Here is an 11,006-nt window from a genome sequence, read left to right as displayed (position 1 = left end):
CCCGACATGACCCAGGCCATGCAGAGGCCCATTGCATACGTGCGGCGACCTCCAAAATGGCCACCATGAGGGGGGAAGGCCAGGAAAGTGCCGAAGAATGCCCAACTGTGCAATTTTTGCCACAAGAAAGGCTGGTGGGGGGAGGGGGAACCTCTTCTCTGTGGACCCCGCCCCCCGTGGCCTTGGAGAAACTCCCTGGAGGGCTAAATACTTTTTTAAAAAAAATTGACTAGTGAACCCTCCTGAACTGAGCCCAGGAAGGTTCAATGCAGGGCAAAAACAAACTGGCCCAGTTGATTTGGGGTCTGGTTCAGAATTGCGTCTGGTTCAGACGCAAACCAAACTGGGCCAATCAGTTTTGTGCACACCCGTACTCAGAAATTCCCCAATGCACAATGCTGCTATTTCTATGGTGCTAATTGATCTGGACCACCTTAATGGTCTGCTACAAGGTAACAAAATCCCAGCCACTCAGTCAGCATCTAAACATAGTCATTTCAGCACACTGTAGCAGCATTTTGCTGACCCTATCCACCCCCAGCACAGTACCTCCAGCGACTGTTGCTGGTGTCTATCTTATGTTTCTTTTTATATTGTGAGCCCTTCAGGGACATGGATCCATCTTATTTATTTGTTATTTCTCTTTGTAAACCACTTTGGAAACTTTTGTTGAAAAGTGGTATAGAAATATTTGTTGTTTGTTTTGTTTGTAGCATGCCAAAAGCCATCCAGACTGAATGCTGTGCATCTCGTGTATGAACGCAACCTTCCCCCATCACTGGCTGACATGGATGGAAGTCACAATAAACACATCTTTACCACAGCTGCCGATCACTCTAATGGTGACAAAGAGGCCTTCAGTCAGCTTCACCTTTTCAAGAATATGTATGGAAGTACCCATAATATTTTGAAGAGTGTAAGTTTATTCACCCACCCCACCCCATTCAAAGCGGGGTGGGGGGGGGCTGACATAGGTAATTGGAAAATAGAAGAAGATGATCTTCATCTCTCACCCCAAGTGTGTGCTTTGAGGAACCTTTGAAACCACCCACTGTTTTGATAGATGCAGTTTGTGCTTTGCAGCTTATTCCATCTTATATCAGAGGGTGAAAAAATATAAAATGTGAACTTGAAATGAGCTCCAAGCTGCAGCTGTCACATTAAAGGCACTATGTTAGAATATTGGGTGAAAAGCATCCATCCAGGGATTTGCTGAATCTCTTCAGGAAAGGAGAGCTTCTCTCTGCCTAGAGAGAAAATAATTAACAAGGCAATGCACACACAGAGGCAATGAGAATTCATTATTGCCTAACCTCAAATAAACAAGATTATATGATATTGAATCTCTAGTTAAAAATACTAGTGTGATATTACCTAGTTATATAATACGTGAAGGAGATTCATTTTATAAAGCTGACTGGACAATTTCCCCCCAATTAATATGCATTAAAGAGATTAATATGCTACTTAGTTAATGAATGATTTTTGAAGTGTCATATTTAATTACACATTGGTCATCATCAATAATGTAAATATTCAAGAAATTCGCTACTCATGGCAGAAATCCAATTAGCTCAATGAGGCCATATCGTCTTTTCTATCATAACTTTGATTTAAAACATTAAAATTCCTCTTCCACCTTTCTCATGATATGCTCAGCTAGCTTCCATGCTGTCTTGACAGGGTTTAGGGCCAGGTTACTTCAGAAAAGCTTCAGTGTTTGTTAAAGATATCAATCCAGTGAACTTCAAATGCACACATGTTGTGAAGCAAATTCAAATCTGGATACAAGGCAAAACAGAAAGGATACTTTGATCTGAAAAAATACCATTGCCCAGGTCCAGTGAAGCTGCTGCTGCAGCATAAAGTTTGCCCTACCAGGTGTGATCCAGGTGTGCATAAATAATGGTTCTGCAAGAAGGACAAGCCTCAGCCATCACCTGAGGACGAGCACCTAATATTTCTGCATTGTGCACACAGGCAGGATAGGCATGCATGCAAACATAAGATAAACCCTGATGGATCAGACCAAATGTCCACCCAGTCTAGTATTCTGCTTCCCACAGTAGTCAACCAGATGCCACTGGGGAATCTACAAACAACCTTAAGGTAGCATACCGTCATCATAATTAGTGGCCATTAATTGCTGCATTGTCAGCCCTAATCACCTACAGAATGTGAAGATTTTTGCACTGCGCCTGATGTCAGTTCTAATATCCATAGCATATTTGGGGCTGGGTAGGATGCGGCTGGGGAAATGCTTGACTAACAAGCAGAAGGTTGCTGGTTCAAATCCCCACTGGTACTATATCGGGCAGCAGCAATATAGGAAGATGCTGAAAGGCATCATCTCATACTGTGCGGGAGGAGTCAATGGTAAACCCCTCCTGTATTCTACCAAAGAAAACCACAGGGCTCTGTGAGCTCCAGGAGTTGAAATCAACTTTACAGCACACTTTACCTTTTCCTTTAGGATGAGCCAACTCTTCAAAAACTATGGCCACCATGTAGAGCCACCAAAAATGCTACTACATAGTGGTGGCCCCATTCAGAGAGGAAGGATAACATTTGACAACTGCTAGTCCCTTGGATAGACTTCGTCAGGTGGAGAATCTCTACTCCACTACTAGCAGGCAACCTGAACTGTGTAATGCTGACTTAGAGATCATCTCTCAGATCAATCTATGTGGTAAGCAGCATATTACAGGTGTGGTCCCTGTAATATTACAGTCACTGACCCATGGAAGCACTTTCCAGCAGCCATAGGAGATCATAATATTTGAATTCCCCCTCAGTCAGATAGTATGAGTAATTACTATGTTGGTCAAAGCTCAGCTGCTGTTGTTTTACTCCCCACCCCCCAGGCACTCAGTACTTCCTGCTAACGCTAAGTGACTCAAAAACCCACTCTTGGGATCAATAATAGATTATTTAGGAGGCATGCTGCCGGAAGAACCCCCAAACATTTCTTTTGTGTCAGGATTCATCACAGCACAGAGGGAGTTGAGCAAAAGAGTAGCAGAAATCACATTATCAAAATGACTATTCCAAGCACTGAATTAGATGGTGACAATCTCAAGCGGCAAGCGAAGCAGCCTGAATGTCATAGTCTTGTGAATTGTCTTATGAATCCTCCTGTCATAATTGCATTTGTGAAGTCATTAAAATGTTGTTTTAGAGGTATAATTACCAATGGATTTTCCTCTTATGAACTACAAGGTTCATACTTTTCAAGGAATAAATTATACATCTCTCAAAGTTTAAGCAAAGTGGCCATCTTTCCTTTGTTCCAATTTGCTTTAATGCAACCTATGATCTTTTACATTGGTCACAAACTAACTCAAGAGCTTCCTAAATCACTATTTAGGGCTGCTTTAAATGGTCTTTAAGACCATTAAGTCCTCATCTTTAGGGCCAAGATTTTCACATATTGCAGATGGGGCTTCAACCATGTCCTTTATTAGCAATCTCCTTTTCTCCCCAGCTCTCCTTATTGGACACAGCAGTCCTATGGTCCTGCTGATACTAGTAGTCACTAATGTTAGTGTGTTATCAATATGATGTTGGGATCTTTTGCACTCTTTTTGCACTCTTTTTACAGCAAAGACAACAGCAAAATGAGATAATTTAGCCACAATGTAGCATCACATCATTCTACTCTATATACAAAGTATAACCCATGAGACACAAACACAACACCACACTGTTACCAGTGTGAACCACTGTTGAGTAGAAACTAAAGTGAAATTCTTCTGAATCAGACTAGAGTCTCTAGGGCTTATTAGAATTTGTCTCAAAGGAGAGGTAACTTTACAATCCCCAGAATTCTTGTCCATGCTGAATTAAAATCAAAGCTGGAGAAGCACTGTAGCCTTCTTTCCATCCTGATTAATGTAATAGGTGGACATTGTTGGATACAGCATTAACTATTAGGGATGTGTGAAATGTTTTGGGTACAGAACAATCTGTACCTGGATCAGGCTGTTTTGGGTGATTTGTGCACAAAACAAATTGCCCAATTGCAAGTCCCAAAAGATTTGTGCACAAAACAAATTGCCTGAATTTTGGCTCTGAAAGTTTTGTTGTTTTGGACCTCCATTTTGTGGCAATCTCCATGTAGTCTACATTTTGTGTTTGATGTCTATTTGAATTTCAAAGACAAATAATGAATCAACTCTCATTTGCTACCAGAGAATCTACACTCAGAATACCTCAGAAACAACAAAACCCAGTACCCCATGGGCTTGTGGCAATGGGGGCGGTTGTCACCCTATGTGCATTACACTACCACTCACTCTGGGCCACCCCAGTGCCCCTCAAGTGGAGTTATGGGGTTGCATTATTCCCTATGGGGAAAAAGCTTAAAGGTGCACAAACTTCAGAAATTCTTTAAAAATCAGCCCCTTGCCCAATTATTTTGAAATTTAGGTGGTGGCAGGCACCCACTGGGGCACTACCTCCTGACCCACTCTTCTGCCCCTGAAACCCCTTTTCTGCCCTAAAGATGTGCCAACTTCAGAAATCATTTTAAAATCACCCCTTTCCCCAATTTCTTTGAAATCTGGGTGGTAGCTTCCTTGCACCCATTGGGCACTACCACCCACCACAACCCACCCTGGTGCCACCCCTCCCGCCGGGGAGTTATAACTAAGGCTGCCAGAATTCCCATTATTCCCTATGGGAAAAAGCTTAAAGACACGTACACTTCAAAAATCATTTAAAAATCAGCCCTTTGCCCAATTCCTTTGAAATATGGGTGGTATCTTCCTTGCATGCCTTGGGCACTACCACCCACCACAGACCCCTCTGGGCCACCTGGGTGCGCTCCACATGGAGCTATAAAGTTGCTGGAATCCCCATTATTCCCTATGGTAAAAATCCTAAAGATGTGTAAACTTCAAAAATTCTTTTAAAATAACCCCTTTGCCCAATTTCTTTGAAATTGGGGTGGTAGCTTCCACCCATTGTGCACTACAACCCCCCTGCTCTTTTGGTGCTGGGACCTTTTAGAAAAAATCCAAATCGATTCAGATTCATAAAATTTGGGTACAAATCTAATCTCGGGTCATTCAGCGGGGTGGGGGTGGGGTGTCAGATTTGGACCCAAAACAAATTGGGGTGTTTCAATTTGGGTACAAATCAAAACAAAAAAAACTGATTCATGCACATCCCTATTAACTATGCTACTGTATTGGGTTTCATTCCATTTTCTCCTCAAATTGAGTTGTTTGCTTGTCTGTGACTGCTACAATAAAGATTGATTGATTAACTGAGCATGAGGCAGCTGTATTTGCTGAAGAATAATTCTATAAATAAAGAGAAAGAGTTTACTTAATCATCACTTGTTTCTTTGAATCTGAAGTATGATGCAAGAGGACAGCACATCATGAAACACATAGGACGGAACCAGTATAATCTTCTAGCCACCTGGCCTGCAGAACCAGCCACATAATCAGATCAAGGATGTAATATCAGAAGCTATGATCCAGCATAACAACACAGATCTGGCACACATGGGATCCTGCATTCGAGCTCTGGATGCAATCATTCTTAAGAAAGGGCTAGGAGAGGCTACCTCACACAGGCGCACTTCAGAAAGTGCAGTGCCAGACCCAACTGGAGGCAATGGCACATACAAAGTGCCAAATAATTTGTCTAATTGCCTGGATCTATTATGCCACAGGATGCCTGTCATATTCAGCCCTCTTCATCCCAAACAACCATACCTCCTTCCTGTTCATTAGCTCAGTTTTCTGAGACTGCTGATTATTACCTTAGAAAACCTTATTATGTATCTTTCCCCACTGTATCACTTTGTGTAGCCCACCTCTGTGGTTAATCACACTAGCAGTAACCATGGGGACTGTGAGATGTTGGGACATATTACCTTATCCTCACTGATTTTCAAGTAGTCAGAACATGTCCATCATCTGAACAATGTTGCATGCACAGTCCTAATCCTACTTCCATGTGGATTACCCTAATTGGTTTTGTATTTGGATGTGGGGCTGACATTTTCATCATGCATACTCTTTCAACAACATAGGCTGTCATGCCACAGTCCACCAGCAATAGTTGGAAGGCTGAGGGTCTACAAGAAGCGTTCAGTGTTCCTGCACTGAAGGCTTCTTTGTGAAGCCAAGTCGGTGCAGAGGGGGAGGGGGAGTGATGTTGTGTCTCTCCTCTTCCTCCAGAAGTTCTTTACACTTGTATAAATATATGCTCCTGAAGACTGCACGATCCTCAGGAACACATTTATTCAAGTGAAAATGGCTTTTGCTGGGAGAAGGAAGCATAAAATCACTCCCCCTCCCCTTCTGCACTCATGGTGCACCTCATGGTGCAGAAGGTTTTCAGTTCAGGGATGGTGAAGGCTTCTTGTAGATCTGCAGCCCTCCTTCTGGTGCAGGAGGGCTGCGAATCATGTCAGCCATTGTATTAATTTAAGACTACACAGTGTAGCTTGTGTTGTAGTTAAAGAAAAATAGAAGTAATCTGTGGCTTCAAGAAATTGAAATGCTGTGTAGTGTATATGGGGTGGGGGAAAGAGCTTTACAAAGCACACTTTACAAATGTATGTCACTTCTTCAGTATCTCTATACAGTGATTGGTGCTATCTTCACTGTAGAAGCTGACACCTAAATAACATTCCTCAGTAGGGGCCCAGCTTGAGGAAATGCAAAGCTAAACTAATCTATCTCACTGCTTCAAAAACATCAATAATTAGAATATTTCAAACTAGCATTAAAAAATTGTCAGCAGAACATGCAGTCATAAGAGAATTAAAGTGATCCTGGATTTCATTCTTCTCTCTTTGGGTCCACCCCCCCCCCCACTGCCCCATAATATACATATTCAAAACCAATAATTATATAAGAAGCAGAGGCATTGTATATTTTTTCCTCTTTGAAGAATGCCTCATCCTGCAGCCTCATCCTGGGGGATGGGTCTTTGTCCCACCCCCTCAGCAGACAGCCTCATGGAGCACCCTGATTGGCCAGGGCTTGGTGGAGGGTGGGAATTACACATTGCTATGGTGGCTCCTTGCCTCCACTCCTCAGTTTGTTCCATTCAGGCTTTGGGAAGGGAGCTCTCTTGAGCGTCTCTCTCCCAACAATGCGACTTTGCAGGACCATTGGTGGTCTGGCAGAGAGCGGTGGCATGGTTGCCAGAATGTGAGCCGGGCAGGCCAGTTCCTGGGTGACTTTCTCCACCTTAGCCCGTGGGGCCTTCCCAGGAGTGGCAGGGAGTGGCACTGGAGCAGTGCGTGCCAGCAAGGAAGCCAGAATGTCGGGGAGCAACAGCGGCTATCACCACAACAGTTTCATTGGGCAGGAGAGCATTTTGTCTGGGCGGATGGGTCTGTGGGGCCCTAGACGTGGGTTTAGGACCATCTGAGGGTCTTGGCCTATGGGCTGGGGATCGTGGCTGGTGTGGAGGGGGCAAACTCCAGAATGGCAAACCAGGAAATTTGTGCTGGGCTGTGCAGGCTTTTTCTTTGTGGCTCCTTGGCCCCCTTTGGAGAGCACTGAAGGCCACCACCTTCCTGGATGGGATATAAGCAACAGGAAGAACTTTTTTGCTTAAGATCCCTCCCTTTTAATCAAGCGAGGCTCTATCTGTTGATTCTACCCGGAGGTTTCAGTTAAGTCCAATATAAGGGTATTTCAGTACTTGTGGGTGGGCCGTGGCTGCTGCACAGAATTGTGGGGTCTGTTGCACTTAGAGTTGCTGGATTCCATATAAGTACCTTGCCATGCCGCCTAAGAAAGCGCTGGGGAAAGAAAGGGCGGCACCCTGTTAAAAACCCCAGGAGACCGCCAGGAGACCACTTACGATGATGACTGCATCATAATCTGAGGATGAAGAAGATATGGCACAGAGAAGGACACTGATTCAAATAATGGAAGTGCTAGAGCATGCTAAGAAAGCCCCACCACACAAAGGGCCTGGCCCTTTGGGTGTGCCTGTGAAAAACAGGAAGTGTACAAGGGGTGCTGCAAGGGCAGAATTATGGAAATATTTATCTGATAGGTTGGCCTCCTTGGAGAAGTATAAGGATAAGCCTGCACTGGTTCCTGTGGAGCCCACCAGCCGTGACCATCCACTCCCAGCGGCACCTGTACCTAGTGTTCCAACACTTGTTCCAGTGCCTGCTGTGCCTGTGATACTGGACTCTTCACCTGCAGAACCACCGACGCCAAACCCATCAGGTCATGCAGACACAGACCCAGATAAGGATGGTACCGGCCAATGGCCCATGTATGCCTGGCTGAGACCTTCTTTTGGTGATTGGGGTTACAATCCTTTTTGGGCCGCACCTACACAGCCCTGGGCTTCTGCTACATTGCCAGGCATACCAGGCTGGCCCATCACAACACAGGGGGTGGCTGAGCAGGTCTGGTGGGGGTTGGCATCTCAGAGCAACATGGTTACAGCTACAAGGACATAGAGACATAGGGACATAGGCAGCTTCCATATGCTGAGTCAGACCATTGTTCTGTCTAGCTCAGTATTGTCTACACAGACTGGCAGCAGCTTCTCCAAGGTTGCAGGCAGGAGTCCCTCTCAGCCTTATCTTGGAGATGCCAGGGAGGGAACTTGGAACCTAGGTGCTCTTCCCAAAGCGGCTCCATCCCCTAAGGGGAATATCTTACAGTGCTCACATGTGGCCTCCCATTCAAATGCAACCAGGGTGGACCCTGCTTAGCAAAGGGAACAATTCATGCTTGCTATCACAAGACCAGCTCTCCCACCGAGGGTGGTTATCCCATGGGAGTGGTCCTATCCCCCCAACATTCAACGTATGGGGCTTTGGGCCTTCCGCTTGGGGACCACCTTCTGCTGGCCACGAAGAACAAGATTTTGAAGGGGGAATATGGGGATATTTTCAGTCTGCTATTTCGTGAACCTGAAGTAAAATAAAAGGAAGGGGAGACCGGTAAGGAGCAGGAAGTTGTAGCAGGTCACCATGTAGGTTCTGCCTTGCATGTGGCTTTTGTGGCACCAAGGACCCCAGCTCATCCCATAACAGGACAATGGGGTGGAATGCAGGATTTAGGAACCACCAATCCAACCAGAAGAAAGGTAATCCCCCTTCCTTGTCTCCGGGTAAAGGGTCCCAGCCCACTTAGGTTAGAAGTCTTGATTCAGCTTGTTTCAGAAGGCAAACCCCCCTTTCCTTCCCTAACCTTGGCAGGCTACCTGGTGATGCTGTCCTTTGAGGCTCAGGCCAGAGGGGTGCAGGATACTACTGGGGATGGCAGGCTTGAAGCGTATGCTTGAGGGTTAGGCCAGAGAGCAGCCCTGGGCTCAGGATCAGAGGTGGCCCATGACTGTTCTTCTCTTGCAGCTCCAATCTCTTTGTAGCTCCCCATGGAAGGTGGTGCTTTTTCAGGCAGCAGTGACAAAGCCCTTCTCTGGGGCCTTTTAGCCAAGCGAGGTTCTTCCCCATAGCAGCCATGCCCCGAGGGACTGGTGCCTGCGATTTGGAGACCTTTCCTTCATGGGGCTGGGAGGGAGTGCAGTTGCACTTGCATAACTCTAAGACCGACCAGAAGGTCAGGGACCAACAGATCGAGCTTGATCCAGCTGGGTGTGATGTGCTATGCGCAGTTAGGGCTTTGTAGCAGTATGTTGCCCTGCGGCCCAATACTGCAGGATACCTATTCATGCACTCTGATGGCATGCCCTTGACACAATATCAACTGTGGGCTACCTTGCGGAAAGCGCTCATTAGGTTGGGCAAACCGGCTCACCTCTTTAGTTTACACTGCTTCCAAATTGGGGCTGCAACTACCTAGCCCATCAGTTGGGCTTTGAGGATGCAGAAATTAAGTATAATGGACATTGGAAATCCAAAGTGTTTATGCATTATGTGCATTAATCAATGTTGCTTTATTGCCAGTTTCTTGCTCGGTGTTCAACTCTGTTGTTCTTTTTGGCGGAGCAGCAGCTCCTGTACATGTGCTAATCTGTGGCCATTCCTTGGTTTTCTGGGCCTACAAGAGAGCCAGCACCCCACTGATTGGTACCCAACTTGGTTTGGGGAAGCGTGCCAGCATGCACTTGCTGGGCATATGAGGTATGCTGAGGAGCCAGTTGCTTCTGGCATTGTGGGAGTATTTTGCTATTAGTACCCCTCCTGAGGTTCTAGTTGTGCATTTAGGTGAAAATGATTTGAGTTAGCAAACTGGGCTCTCCCTGATTCAACAGACCACCTCTGACTTTGCCACCATTCATGCTGGATCCCCAGGGTGATCATAGTCTGGGCCAATTGGCTCCAGCGTAGAGAGTGTGTGTGCATTTGTGTGTGTGTGCGCGCGCAGAATTTGCATGGAGTTGAAAGGGCCAGGAGGAAAGTTAACATGGCCATGGTGTGACCCAAGGTGGTGCATTTACCTCACAACCGGGAATTGCACATTCATTACCTCACCATTTTTGTCCTGACGGAGTACATTTATCCATTGTTGGGTGTGATCTGTATCTAGCTAACCTTCTAGGGGCTTGTTGCTATCTTGGAGGGTGGTGGGGCAGGAAGGCCAATCTAGGCTGACTTCCCTTGGTGGTAGGAACAGTGCAGGCTGGGTGGAGGCATAGAAGGGTTTGAGATCAGTGATCACCCTAGGGCAGTTAAAAAGGGTGGATTGGTCCATCAGTCCTCAGAGGCTTTGTGGCTCAGGGACTTTGATTTGTCATGAAACTTGCTTCAGAGCTTCACAAACCTTAAAGGCTGCACTGCATGGGGTCCCCTGACCCCTTTGGGATTAGCAATGAGGGGCGATGAAGCAGGTTTATCCTGCTTCTATACTTGAGTCAGGATGTGTTGCCCATTCAAGGCATGGGGGGGGGACAGTAATATTTAAACTCGGCCTTGGTTAGGCCTACACTGCTGGGGGGTGGAGTTTGACCCACACACAGTTTGCTGATTTGATCAACTAACAAAGTTGTGGCCCTTTTACCCAAAGTGAATGTGTCTGTATCTTCTTTGAGGCTGGGATGTGAGG

Source organism: Hemicordylus capensis, chromosome 2, assembly GCF_027244095.1.
Source record: "Hemicordylus capensis ecotype Gifberg chromosome 2, rHemCap1.1.pri, whole genome shotgun sequence".
Lineage (NCBI taxonomy): Eukaryota > Metazoa > Chordata > Lepidosauria > Squamata > Cordylidae > Hemicordylus > Hemicordylus capensis.
This window is presented reverse-complemented; position numbering follows the sequence as displayed.